The 14,616-nt window shown below is 28.1% G+C and overlaps 1 protein-coding gene across 1 annotated transcript in view; it reads left to right on the top strand.

Moving 5' to 3' along the window:
* The window catches only part of LOC129989483 (neprilysin-1-like), a 459,015-nt gene that overhangs the window by 224,857 nt on the left and 219,542 nt on the right, over positions 1–14,616 (top strand). The window contains exon 2 of the mRNA XM_056098053.1: positions 8,442–8,491. The gene's annotated coding sequence lies outside the window, so the exon portion shown is untranslated. The remainder of the gene's footprint in view (positions 1–8,441; positions 8,492–14,616) is intronic.

Below are 14,616 nucleotides of genomic sequence, written 5' to 3'. Positions count from 1 at the left end.
TTCAAAGTTTTCTGTAGATATAATATAGGTAGTATAAGTATTATTCCATGGGTTGAAAAAGTAATATTCAACCTATAATATACTATTATATAATATAGTATTATTTTCAAATTATTCTGTAGGTTTGTATAAATAATTATTTTCAAAGTATTCTATAGGTATTCTATAGGTAATTTAGGTATTATTCAATAGGTTTGTATAGGTAGTTATTTTCAAATTATTCTATAGGTTTGTTATAGGTAGTTATTTTCAAATTATTCTATATGCTATTATTCTAGGCTTTTCTATTATTCTATAGGTAGTCATTCCCAATTATTCTATAGGTATAGTACAGGTATTATTCTATAAGTTTGTATAAGTATTTATTTTCAAATTGTTCTATAGGCTTGTATAAGTAATTATTTCAAATTATTCTATAGGTATAGTATAGGTAATACTCTATATGTTTGCATAAAAAGTTATTTACAAATTATTCGCAAGAATGTAATTTATGAATTTATTTTAAAGACAACACATTTTCAAACTCTGCGATTTTCCCATTCGGAACCATTGAATTTCAAGTTAATAGTAATTAGAATGTATTTTTATGTCTTTCTCTGTGCGGAAATCAGAATTTCAGGAAAACAGTGCTTGCTTCATTACTCTTCATTTATTAAAGAATTACTTTACAATGCATTTTTTAAAATTATGTTAAATAAATAACTAAAATATTAATATTCTTAAAACAGAACATTAAATTCTTTGATTAGATGCTGAATTAGATCCTGTGGATGTGATATTCAATTCCCAGAACGTAATAAATCCTTTTATTTCAAATCAAAGAGAACATCGTTCGCCGTTGTGCAATCGTTACATCGGCGGACGATAATTTACATCTGCGTTCGGCAGTTGTTGTGTCTACCAATAGCTTAGTGTTTACCCCACAATGCATGACCAGACAAAAGGTAGGCGTTTTATCCTTTTAATTTAACTACTGTGGGTTTAAACTCTGTTCTAAAACGATCGAACCGAATATAATACAGAATTTTGTGGATGGAAATTAATGGATTAACAAATTAAAAATGCATAGAGTGTAGCATATTGTAACAATTAATTATTAACTTCGTTAACTAAATTTAAAATTATTGTACATTTATTTAGAAAATCAGGCTTTCCTAAAAGTATACAGGTGTAAGAATTTTTTGAAAATGTAATACAATTAATTTTGTTTTAAGAAGATAGTTTCTTCGCACATATTAAATTCTGTTGCTCAAAAATCGTAAACAAATTCCATGGAATTTCTTATATATAACATTTACATTTTATTTAAACCGCTCCTGTCTTTATGTCCAATAAAACTGCTTACTTTTGAGCAAAATGTACTATTTGATAGTGCATTTATTACAGTGTCTCATTAAAATTTTTGTATAGAGCTTCAAAGAGTAATTCTAAACCTCATAAAAATGTATAATCTATTACTTAAGTATATATATATATATATATATATATATATATATATATATATATTTGAAGAAAAATAAATTTAAAAACTACTTCTGCACTGCCTTGTACAAAATAAGTTTGTTAAATCATGAGTTGAAATACAATTTTCAAATATCGTATTAAGTTGTTTATTTTAAAAAGTCACCCTAGTAGCCTGTGGAACAAATTTATAATATACAATAATTAATAGCTCTTTTTCTTTTATTTCTTTTATATTCTTTAAAAAATGGCTCGCAGTGTAAGAAATTATATAATGTGATTTCTTGAAATCTATTGAACTCGATGTTAACAGTTGAGTCATTTGCCATGACGTCATAGTTACGTCATATTAACACATCCATCTATCAATTAACTTCACGCTCTTTTCTGCTGTTTAGGCTTTCTTAAAAAACAAGTTTTAGATTCCAAAATAGTAAAATGTTAAATTTGGTTAGCACATCAAACTTCTATTAATCATTTGATAATGAAATTATTTAAATTCGAATTATTCAAATATGAAGATGTGTAAGGGATTATACTAGCATCTCAGAATAGTTATAAGCGAAAAGAACGGAATCAAAAAATCTACAGGTTCCTGATATTTCCCTCAATTTTTTTACTGATGTTTTCTTATTTCATTTATTTCACTGATGTTTTCTGATTTCATTTTTTTAATGATGTTTTCCTCATCAGTTTGTATTATAACTGAGCCAAGGGTTTTCGACAATCGACTTCTTCTCTCGCTCAATATTGAGAGCTTAGTTATTTATAAAATAAAATAACATAACTTTAATGAGGTTAGAATTATTCAGAGATCAATTAAAAAGTATTGAAATATATCAATAATGGTTATATAATATATATCTTTCATTTGATCGTCAGTTTTGCCTTATAAAAACATTTTTAAAATTTTGTGTTGCTACACTAAGAATATCAGAACTAGTTAAGAAAGCTTTATATAATATCTATTTTATATCCAGTAGGAATAAATACGTTTTTGGTTAGTCCAAAAACATGTCACCTTTTTTCGTTATTCTTGTTCTGCAATATATTTTTGTATATGTTTTGTATGCAATATATTTTGTACATTTGTGAAATCTTTATGCAATCTTTTATGCCTAATTAAGCAATTCTTGTAAGTTAATCAATCGTCATAAAAGATGTTCAAAAATTTATTTAAAATAAGTGGCTATATTAAAAAGTAAAATTTTGTAAAAAATACTGAATATTTTTTTTATCCAATATTTTTAATTTTTAAATAGTTATCTTTATAAAACGGTTCGAATTTGTTTTTGCATTCATTATTTAGAAGTTACATTAGTTTTCATACTTGTGTAATACACTTAATGCTGTTTTATGTCTTTAAAAGCTATTTTCTCTAATTTTAAATTTTCATAAAATTTTCTTCAAAAAGCCTTACAAATTAAAATTCAATGCATATTTTTATTTCTCAATAGTAGTAACTGTGAAATAGTGTAAGTAATCTATTTTATTTAAATAGATTTGGCAGTTATTTAAATGTTTCATAATGTGAGAAAAAACTGATAATTCCATTTCTTATAAGTGAAATTCCAGTATTTAAATAGAAATAAAGCTTATTTCTTAGTTTAGAAATTAACATTGATTTGAATCTGTTTGCATGATTTTGAACGATTTCGTTTGATAAATTTCTAAGTTAGTAGAAATTAACTTTAAAAATTACTTTTTAACCAAAAAATAATAATAATAATTCTTAAAATTTTCAAAACGCTTTTATCTTTTAACTGATATAATTTTATTTCATAAGTTTCTTTTTAAGCTATTTTATATCAGTATTTTCAAAAAATATTTTTTGACGTTTTTTAATCATCCTTAAATTAGTTATATACTTTAAAATTGCAATCAACTGCAAGAAGAAAATAAATCTCAGTTAAAAGCATCTGATAACCACTGGGAGGATCCCCGCCCCCCCCCAAAAAAAAACTATTTCACATACTCTCCAATAAACTTGTCAATGCCTTTCTTGATTTAACACGATATGTTAATCCAGCAAGGGATTGATTGGATAGATGTTAATTCTGTGTACCGAATTTTACCTATCTAGCTCTCTCTGTTTTGTAGTTATCATGTTAAATTATATTCGAACAGCAGGATAGACAAAACTTCCTCTGAACAGATGTTGCTCAAAATGTGATGGAAAGCTGCAAATTTGGTGTAAAGACCGTATACCAAATTTCAACCGTCTGGCTCAAAGTGTTTTTGAGTTATCCTTATCACAGACAGAGAGACATAATGCCTAAACTGTGTTTTGCTTTATTATTATAACTTACAGTTTCATCGTAAACGCTAAAATAACTATTATAGTTCATTTAATTCATATTAATAATCAAAAAAATTTTCCTGGATCTAACCACTCCCAACTATTTATTATATACTCTTAAAACTATATCCATCTTGTCATTATTTAAAGTGAATATAGCCCTTTCGCCGAAAGTTAATACCAACGCATTCACCGAACTCTATCACACCTAGCCAGATGAAAACATCCCTTCTCCTCTCTCTCCCTCCGACAGAAAGCTCTAATTAGAATAAATCCGAGAATTCTATAGAGGCATGCGAGCTATATAATGAATTCCCCTTAGAGCTCAAGCTCTCATTTACTGTTTCCTTCTAAATCATTTCTATCAACGGCCATACTCCGCTGCGAGCCTTGTTTTGATAGCGCACCTTCCGAAAAGCAATTACACTGTGTTTACAGGCAAAATCCGGCAAAATTTCATGCGAGCCCTTATCTAGTAACTCCATACCTTCGCCGGGTTTTCATAGGTAGTTTCTGTCTGCAGGTGGTTGTTAGTGTAGATGAGAGGTTGTTGAATGGAGTACCGTCATCTTCTGAATAAACTTTGAAGTCCACTCCGGGAGTTTGGGTATTTGGAAGAGTCCCAAATGTTGATTCCGCTGTTTTGGGGGACGAATTCGGACTCGTATTTGGTGAGTCTGAGCCATTACCGGTTGTACAATTAAAATTATTTTTACTACTAATAAAGATGAATGTGTTGTGCTGCCGTTCAAAAGGGCGTACTATTTGACCTAGAACTATTCGTTTTACACATATACACTTTGGAGCTGAAAGAGTGTGTGTGTGTGGGGAGGGGGGGGTGCGTGCGTGCGTGCGCAATGACATTTTTAAACCTAAATTCAATCTTAATTTTTATGTTAAATTAGTTCCATGTTAACTTCATTCGGAAATATTTTCTTATTTCCTAGTCTAATTTCCACTTTTTTATTTAATTATTTATAACATCAGCTTTATAAAATTAATGACTATTTATTTTCTCACAATCCGAACAAAGGGATAATATTCTAAGCATTACGGATTTTTCTTTTAAACATATCCAAGATTCCCTTTCCTAAGTCAACCCGTATAAAAGAAATTCCTAACAGAATCTCATAGTAAAATCACTGAAGGGAAAAATTTCTGTTTTTTACTTTCTCGTATACTTGGTTAAGAGTAAGTTGTCAAAATATTCGAACTCGAGATTTTGACGAATCTCCACATTTTAGTTCCAATAAGCTCCAAAAACAAATTTCTAGAAAATGCTTGCGACAGAGATAACTCAAAAACACTTTGGGCTAGGCCGTTAAAATTTGGTATACAGTCCTTATACTAAATTTATATATTTCAATCAAATTTTGAGCGAAATCTGTTAAGAGTAAGTTCGTCTGCCCAGCTGTTTGAATACAAGTTAAAGCAATAACTATAAAACAAAAAGAACTAGATAGATACGATTCGGTACACAGACTCAACATCTATAGAATCGATACCTTCTACTGGGTTAACTGTCTGTCGGTCTGTACTTTCAGAAACATGTAAACGTGATAAATCAAAAACTCAATGGCTTAAATATATCAAATTAGTTATATGATTTTATTACTACTAATGCAGTTTTGTGTTAAATCTTTATTTGAATCGGATAAGAAAAACATGTCTAAAACAGAAATTCGGTTTTGGGATACTATTAACATCATATATGAGATTAGTCGCAAAAAATCTCAGCAAGGATGACACGATAGATTCGGTAAAAATGCTAAATTCTCGCCAAAAGTTAAAATTTCGTAACTATAGTACGCTAATGCCATGCAAGGAGTTCTGGCATGGCAAATTTATTAAAGAGTAGGAGAGAAAGTTTTGGGGAAAACGCTGACATTGTTTTTTTCCGGCCGATTGATACTATAATATATACAAAAATAGATGATATATTAAATCACATTTTTAATTTCATTTAAGGAGTTATATTTTTGAGTTATGGCATTCCATTGAATTTACTATCAATCTAGTGAAACAGTTGATTTTTTTAAAAAATACAGAGTATAGTTAAGATGATGAAACTCTGTTTTAAACTTTATCTATCATTACGTTTTTGTAGTTATCTCACGCATTTGCTTTCAGACATGGATCTCCTTCATGATTTAGTAAAGATCGATGAATTTGGTGCCGAGACTATATACCAAATTCCATCCGATTAACTCGGTACGTTTTTGATGGATCCTGTTCACGGACAAACAGAGCGACAGGCATATATGTTTCGAAAAACGTGTTATGGTGACTCAAGAATAGCTGGAACGTGAAGATCCATCAATGTTTCGATTTCTTTTACAGTTACAATATTTTCTTTTTATATACAGGGTGATTCAAAAGTTCTCTTAATATTATTTGAGCATTCAATAATTTACGGAAAATTGTAAGTAGAGAGGAAACAATTGACACACGTGCTTTCAATGACATGGGGTTTTATTAAAACCCCAAAAAAGTGCAAAAAATGACTAATAGATGGCGCTTCATATGACAACAAAAGTACTAATTGGCATAACAATGGACTTTTAGCCAAGATTATGTTCTTTATAACAAATGCTCAACATGTCGACTGTCATTCTCAAACTATAACTGTAATCGAGGAATAATGTTGTGAATAGCACCATGCAGCACATATGTACGCATGGCAATAAATTGTCTTCGGATTTTGTCTTTTAGCATCCTTAATGATGTCGGACGATCGCTGTAGACTTACGATTTTAAGTAACTTCACAACAACGTCATGCAACGACAGTTCTTGAGTATTCGGTAACCCAAATTCTGCAGATGTGTAAGTTAACAGATCCACGGGGTAAGAAATGAGCTTCGTCAGTCTACAATACATCTTCTAATTTCTAAAAATAAACTCGTCTGATATGAAGTCTATTGAAACAAACATCATCTTCTCCCCTTTTTTGGACTCTGTTTTTGCTTTCAATAAAACCCCATGTCATTTCAAGCATGTGTGTCAATTTTTACCTCTCTACCTATATTATTCCATGAATTATTGAATTTTCAAATGTTAACGGACTTTTGAATCACCCTGTACTTCATATATGAATAATTTAAATACATTTATTGTTAACCATCCTTAAAGCCCACCATTACTAGAACGTTAATTCCACCACATTCACAAAAGGGATATCACACTCGGCCATATGAAAACGCCCCATCCATTCTCTATACAAAGCTCTAATTAAAATAAATCCAGGAGTGCAGTAGAGGTACTCCAGTCGAGTAATGAATTTCCTTTTAAGCTGGAATTCAGCTTCACATTTGCACTTTTCCTTCTAAATCATTTCTATCAATGCCCATACAGCGCTGTAGTCTTATTTTGATGCCACGACTTCCAAAAAGCAATTACAATGTATTTACAGACAAAGTCCCAGGCAAAGCTTCGTGCGAGAGCTTATCTGGTACGTTCACACCTTTACTGGGATTCCGTAGCCAGATAGTTGTTCTGTCTAGGGAGACACTTTGAATGGAATGTTGGATTGCGTCTTCTGAATTACTTTGAGCACCGTCCTGGGTTTAGGCATTTGGGAAAGGCTCAAAGAATTGATTCTGGTCTGTTGTTTTGGAAAAGATTTGCATTCAAAGGATTGAGTTTGAATGTTCTGAAACAGCCTTACGGCGACATGTTTGACCATACAGTGAAGTTTGTTGAAAAGAATACTTTAAAAATGGTATAATTAAGTAATTTATAAAGATTATCTAATTTTCTACAACTTAGAAATGAAATTATTTTCGTTTTTCTTGTTATGTTTCAGCTGTTGAAATTTTGAACATATTTTGAGTGTCTTAAACCAATTTTAAAAATGAAATATTTTATAACTACTTCTTTTTCATCAGAATTTTAAATAATCATAACACTGATTGAAGGTACTTTATTACTCTTCACCCATTTTTGTTATTTATATGATTTCCAGTTTAATATTATTTGTTTGTTGCCAATGGAAACGTCTTCATTTCCTTTTTCTTGTTATGATTCAGTCTTTGAAATGCTTGACATATCTTCAGTGTCCAAAAAAAATTCCAAAAATGAAATATTTCATTCCTTTTTCATCAGGATTTTAAATAATCATAACTTTAAAAGTGTTTTATTTTTCTTCGTCCAAATTTCATTATTTATATGATTTCCATTTTAATATTATTTCTTTGTTGCCAATGGAAATGCTCATTTCATTTTTCTTGCCATGATCCGTTTGTTTAAATGTTTAGCATATTTTCAGTGTCCTAAACTAATTTAAAAAAAAAATATTTCATAACTATTTCTTTCTCATCAGAATTTTAAATAATCATAACACTGATTGAAGATATTTATTACTCTTTTTTCGATTTTTTTGTTATTTATATGATTTCCAATTTAATATTATTCGTTTGTTGCCAATGGAAATGTACATTTCCATTGGCAACAAACGAAATCGTTTTTCTTGTTACGATTCATTCGTAGAAATGTTAAACGTATTTTAAATATCCTAAATTAATTTTAAAAAGGAAATATTTCGTAACTATTTCCTTATCATCAGAATTTTTCCTTCTTCCAATTTTTGTTATTTATATGACTTCCAGTTTAATATTATTTGTTTGTTGCCAATAGCAAATGAATTGATTGAAACTTTTGTTAAATTTTAATTTTTTCTTTCAGAACAATTCAGCTGGCCATCACCGTGATTAGAACTTTCTTGTCCTAAAGGGGTAAGTTTTTAAATTTCAAATCATTTATTGATTTTAAAATAGTTAGGAACAAAATGAATGAAAGTAGATTTTCAAAAAACATTACCATTAATTAAAAAGCAGTTAAATATCCAGTCATATTTATGTTATACTTAAATTCTACACTTTATAGTTAATATTGCTATTTTTAAGGAAGAGCCAGGAATAAGTAAGTTTTAATTTCTTAGACCAAAATCGGTTCTAGGGTAAAGCTTCTGTCATTTGATTCCGATCAAATCCTGACATATATACTCTGATGTCAGGATTTATAATCTGATGTCAGGATTCTGACATATATAAATCCTAACCTCCCTTTTATACTCATTCGTTGATTATAATTTCTGTAGACATTTATAGAAAAATGTTTGAAAACATTAACAAATTTGTTCAAGTCATTAATTCAGATTACCAAAGAAACATTTTACGTCTTAACACAGAAATTTCCACTGTTAAATATTGTCTTCTAGGTTATTTACTTCAAAAATAACGTATACCTTCAAAAGTTATATTCCTAAGACAAAATTTTATTTAAAAAATAATGTTCAACTTGATGGAAATCATAGGATCGGCATGTTAAAATTGATCATCCTTTTCACATTTTAAAAACAACAAAATCATGAATAGTGATTCTTTAAATATATATGTTTATTTATAATAATCTTGCCCTTTTTTCTAAAAAAGGAAATTAATTTATTCAAAAAGTATTCAAAACCTATTGTTATTCAATTTTTTTCAATTAAGTTCTATAAAGTTTCACTTTAACTGAAGTATTATTGAAAGTATGACCCCTTATGGTCAATTTAGGATAAAGTCATTTCATCCGATTTTTATCTCTAACATTTTATATATATTTTGGTCACAATATTTTATTTACGAATTTCCTGGATTTGAAAAGTTTTCTGTATACATCTGCACCAGAATTTGGAATGCTATTTAATTCGAAAGTTTCAGAAACGATTACTTTGATAATTTATTGAACATCAAGAGGTGTAAGATTTTTTGGGGGGAGGGGCGATTGATAATTAATATATAATTGAAACTATTTGTGGTTGAGATATTTAGCGTAATATCATTACTCATATCTTTCAGTTGAGGAATAATTATTTCTTTAATAAAAATTTTAGAACTCTTTAGTGTATTGTATCAAGACATGTATCAAGTATATCATGCCTAGGACCTAAATGTTAGAGAATATTTATGAATGTTTTAAAATCTTGAAATCTTAAGATAACTTCCAGATGGCATCATTAGCTCTAAACAAAAATGTTATAAAATTAATTCACGTGCTAATAATTAAATGGTAAAAATATAAAAATAATTGAATAATTTGATAAAATATAATTTAAGACAGCCTTTCCTCGACTTCTTTATCTTACCGTTGTGAATCTATATTTCAAGTTGCCTTGGTTTTTAACAAAGAAAATTTAAATTAGTAAAATAATGGACTTTTTATTTAGTAATAAAAAAGAGTAAAGCTTTTATTTAAGAATAATCCATTTCTACTTTTTTTCAAAGTAATATTTCATATATAGTTATTAACTCATGTTATTTATTATTATATCATCGATATATTACTTTTTTTCTCACTGCAAGCGATTACTTCTCTTGGCACTTGATCCAAATGTCATAATATTAACGGTCCAACTGGATACAAAAGCAAAAAAAAAAATGTATGATTTACGGGCTTGTTTCTCATTGAATGAAGGATGGCATCGATTTCTTCTATCAAAAGAAATCGAGGATTTTCTAGCGTAAAAAGAAAGATTCAAAAGGCTATTCATGCGATGGATGTGGAAGAAAGAGGTTTCATTCACTATTAATGGGCGGAAATCCAATCGAGATTTTTTTCATCTAATTATAAGAGATTTTTTTATGTCTCGTATCATCGATTAAATGATTTATAGCAGAGTAAATCGTTTGGATCGATCGGAATTCATAGTTATATTTTTTTTTAAAAAAAAAGATGCTTTTTTTGCGGATTAGTTTAATGAGTAACTAATTTCCATTCTTGACAAGCTAATTGAAGCGTTCGTCCAGTGTTGAAGTCCGTTATATTTTTTTCTCTTTCATAATTTTTTAAGGTGGTTTGACATTTTTGATGAATCAACTCAACTATGGTATTCTTTTTTTTTCTGCTTGAGTATATTCAGTCTGATGTTTAGATAAATTGAAAAGAAATGCGCAAGAATTTTTCTGTTGGTCGGTTTTATTCGTTCATCAAATGTAATGATATTTTAACAATGTTTCGTTTTGTTTTTTCTATGAGTAAAGAATTAAATTATATGTATATTACTCTATGTAATTACATTATATTACTCTAATATTAGAACAGTGTCTATTTCTAATATTAGAGAGAATATTGCATAATATTAAATTATACAGAAAAATATAGCTGAATAATGTTTTAAAGTTACTATTTGGAACAGTCAACCATAATATGTTAACATCTGGGGTTTAGCTGCTTCAACGAAATATAGGTTGTGTTTAACTTCAAACGAAATACCTAACTCGATGGTGTGGTGTGGAGAGGGGGTGCCAGCTCAGGTGTCGTCCTCGTCATCTGACCGCCGTTCAAAATTACGAGGTCCGTCCCAGAATAGCCCTAGTGTTGCTTTAAACGGGATGTTAATACAACTAAACTATACTATACCTAACTCGATAATTATGATTCCCTCAGTAAATTATTTTTTTGTATCAAATTATGTAAGACATTTAAGTTGTTTAATTTTAATGACCCAACACCTGTTCTATTTATTGCGTGAATGAACCTCCCTCATGGATTCAAGTCCCGTTTCTTCATGGCTCCATTAAAGAATAAATATTCAAATAAAATATCTCTAATTGCATGTTATCTTTTGTAATAGTGTATTATACTTTTTGTAGTACAGTACTTTTAGCTTCTTTTTCTTATTCTCCATGTCACCTGCATAGAAAATAAAGAGAATCTTTTTTTCCTTGGCTTCCGACAATGGTAGAAAATCATACAATTAAACATTTGTAGAAAAATTACGATTGCTTAATTTTTATTGCAACAATAATACGCATTACTAATGGTATGCAAAAAGATTTTAAATTTTAATATTAAAAAAAGATTTGCACTTCATACAAACAGCTGTTATTAAAAATTGCATTTTAAGAAAGTAAAACAAATTTGCTGAAGTTACTGACATATGTCATATTTTTTTAAAATATCAAACTTTTTCTTAATTCTTAATTAAAATTGTAATTACAATTTAAAAAAACTATTTCGAGTGTTGCGATCAAAAAACATTTCTAGCCACCATCACCACTCCTCCGAAAATACATCTGTACCACCTGTGTGAAATATATTCCACGTCAATGGCAAAACTAAAAGGATAATTTAACCCAAATAAATTTTCAATTTTAAATCTAAATTTCTGAAGCATCACATTTATGTAACAAGTAAGCCTTTCTCTCAGGAACTATGTGATGCTATTTTTAATCCATTTTCACTGAAATACACTGCTCTCGAGACACAATAAATAAAAACAAAAAAAAAGTCTTTTACGCTTGGTTCAGTCACTTGGATGACATCCAGAAGTTACAAGAAACTGTGTCTAGAGGTCTAGAAAAACGTAAAATAAATAAAAATTGGGCGCGAAAAAGTAGCAGACGAGATTTTAGACGGGAAGATAGACACGGGATTTCAACTAAGGAAATAAAATCATCTTGCGCAAATAAAAGAGTTCGAATAGAGTCTATTTTATTCGAGTAAAATAAGAATAGGATGTTGTATTTTCTTATGCCTTAATGTATTTTGAAAATTTAACGTTCCACACCTGAGAGTTTTATTTATTCATTTTTTTTTCGAGTTCTCAGTTGAAGAAGAACATACCTTGAACCTAATGTGTATTTTATAGCACTGTTTTGAAGTGAATTTCTCTTATCTTGTGAAATTCTTATTTGAAATATAAATAATTCTTTTCCGAAAATATACGTAAGTAAACAGTTTCATGCATGGTTTTTTTTCTTTTGTTTTATACATGAAGAGAAAAAAAATATTTTTTTTTTTAAATTTATAATCTTGATTTTATGAAATAGCATATAAAGTTTCTGACAGGCTACAGTATATTTTTGAGGGATTTTTTATCAATATTCCTAGGAAGTATATTAATTCCATCTATTTAATCGATATAAATTAACTTTTATTAATCGTCATTTGGTTTATTGTTAAGTTTTGCTTTATATTTTGAATTAATCAAATATGTATATTTCAAACAGTAAATAGAGAATTCCTTTTTTTTTTTCAAAGCAAACATAGCCATTCCAAAGAAAATGAATAAATAATTACTATAAAATTATTTCATTTCAATTTAATCGGTATGAATTAACTTTAATCGCTATTTGGCAATTCTTAATCGTGATTAGTAATTAGGTTTTGAAGTGAATTAGCTTTATTTTTAAGGTTTTGCTTTAAATTTTGGACTAATCAAATGCGAATATTTCAAACGGTAAATAGTGAATTTCTCTTTTTCGTTTACTTTTACTTTATATTCTGATCATGGAATTTTTTTTTTCAAAGCAAACATAACCATTAAAAGAAAATGAATAAATAATTATTAAAAAAATTATTCTATTGCAATTTAATCAGTATAAATTAACTTGAAACGTTATTTGGCAAATATTAATTGTTATTAAATGTATTGCTAAGGTTTTGCTTTAAATTTTGGACTAATCAAATGTGTATATTTCAAACGGTAAATAGTGAATTTCTTTTTTTCTTCGTTTACCTTTACTTTATACTCTAATTATGGAATTTTTATTCAGAGCAAACATAACCTTTCAAAAGCAAATAAATATATAACTATTAAAAAAATTATTTAATTCTAACATTTTAAATTAAGTGCTTATAAGTAATTATTTATTGCACCTACCTTAAATCTTAGCATTAATAATTCAAAAAAATTATATTGGCAAAATTAGTATTTTAAGCATTATTAACAATTATAATAAAAGAAAGAAATGAGTCTAGACTCTAATAAAACAGCTGCAGTTAATCGCAGCTTGATTTCAAATACCAGCTGCATTTAATAGATTCCTATAAGTACTTCAATTAAATTAATGATTTGAGCACTTATAAAATTGTTAAGACTTTTACTCAACAAATTTATTACTTAAATGTATACATTTATACTGGAAGTTATACTCTTTTATTAAAATGCCATCTTACTAAAGTATTCCCATTAAATCTAAACCAAATCATTAAAGTAATAATTAAAGTAACCATATGATTTAATTTTAATCAATCATTTAATGGAGAACTTTTATAAAGAAATTACTTCAAATGTTTTATTTCTAATATTTTTAACGAAAAAAAAAACGTGATTACCTGAAAAAGAAAGTTTTCGAAGTTTTGTTTGTTATTTCATTAAACAGAGAGAACGGTTTTTTAACATTAGAGAACTATTCTATTTTTATTCTTTCTTAAATTTAAAACAAAATGAATGCTATTCAAATACCATTCTTTTAATGTAAAAATGCCAAAATTTTTAAAATAAAAACCGCTCAATATAACAAAAATTTTCAGTTTACCGAATTTTTTTTTCTAATATTTTTAGCGGGGAAAAACTTGTTTACCTCTTAGAGAATTTTTGAAATTTTGATAATTATTTCATTAAGCAAAGACAGCGGCTTCTTAATATTAGAGAACTATTCTATTTTTATTTTTTCTTAAATAGAAAACAAAATGAAAGTTATCTAAATGTCATTCTTGTAATGTAAAATGTGGAAATTTGTAAAATATAAACCTTTCAATATAATCCAGAATTTTCAGTTTACCAACATTCAAAAGATAGAAAACAAAATTATTAAATAAAATAATTAAAATACTGATATACAATTCTGCATTTGAAAAATTGGTGAATTATAAAGGGCAAATCAGCATATCTGCTCAATAACATGCAAACAATCAAACATATATAAACAAGTCATTTTTGACCAGGTTTCCATAGTGTTGTAATCGCAATCTGCTTTCACTCTTTGGGTCACAGTTACAGTTAAATACCAAAAAATGGAGCATCCTGTTATATCTAAAATTTGTCGAAATGTAACTTTGACAATTCCATGATTTGGAATATCCAATAAGT

This window comes from Argiope bruennichi, chromosome 10 (assembly GCF_947563725.1).
Source record: "Argiope bruennichi chromosome 10, qqArgBrue1.1, whole genome shotgun sequence".
Taxonomy (NCBI): domain Eukaryota; kingdom Metazoa; phylum Arthropoda; class Arachnida; order Araneae; family Araneidae; genus Argiope; species Argiope bruennichi.
Note: the sequence above shows the minus strand (reverse complement) of the source record. Positions and strands in the feature narration are given on the sequence as shown.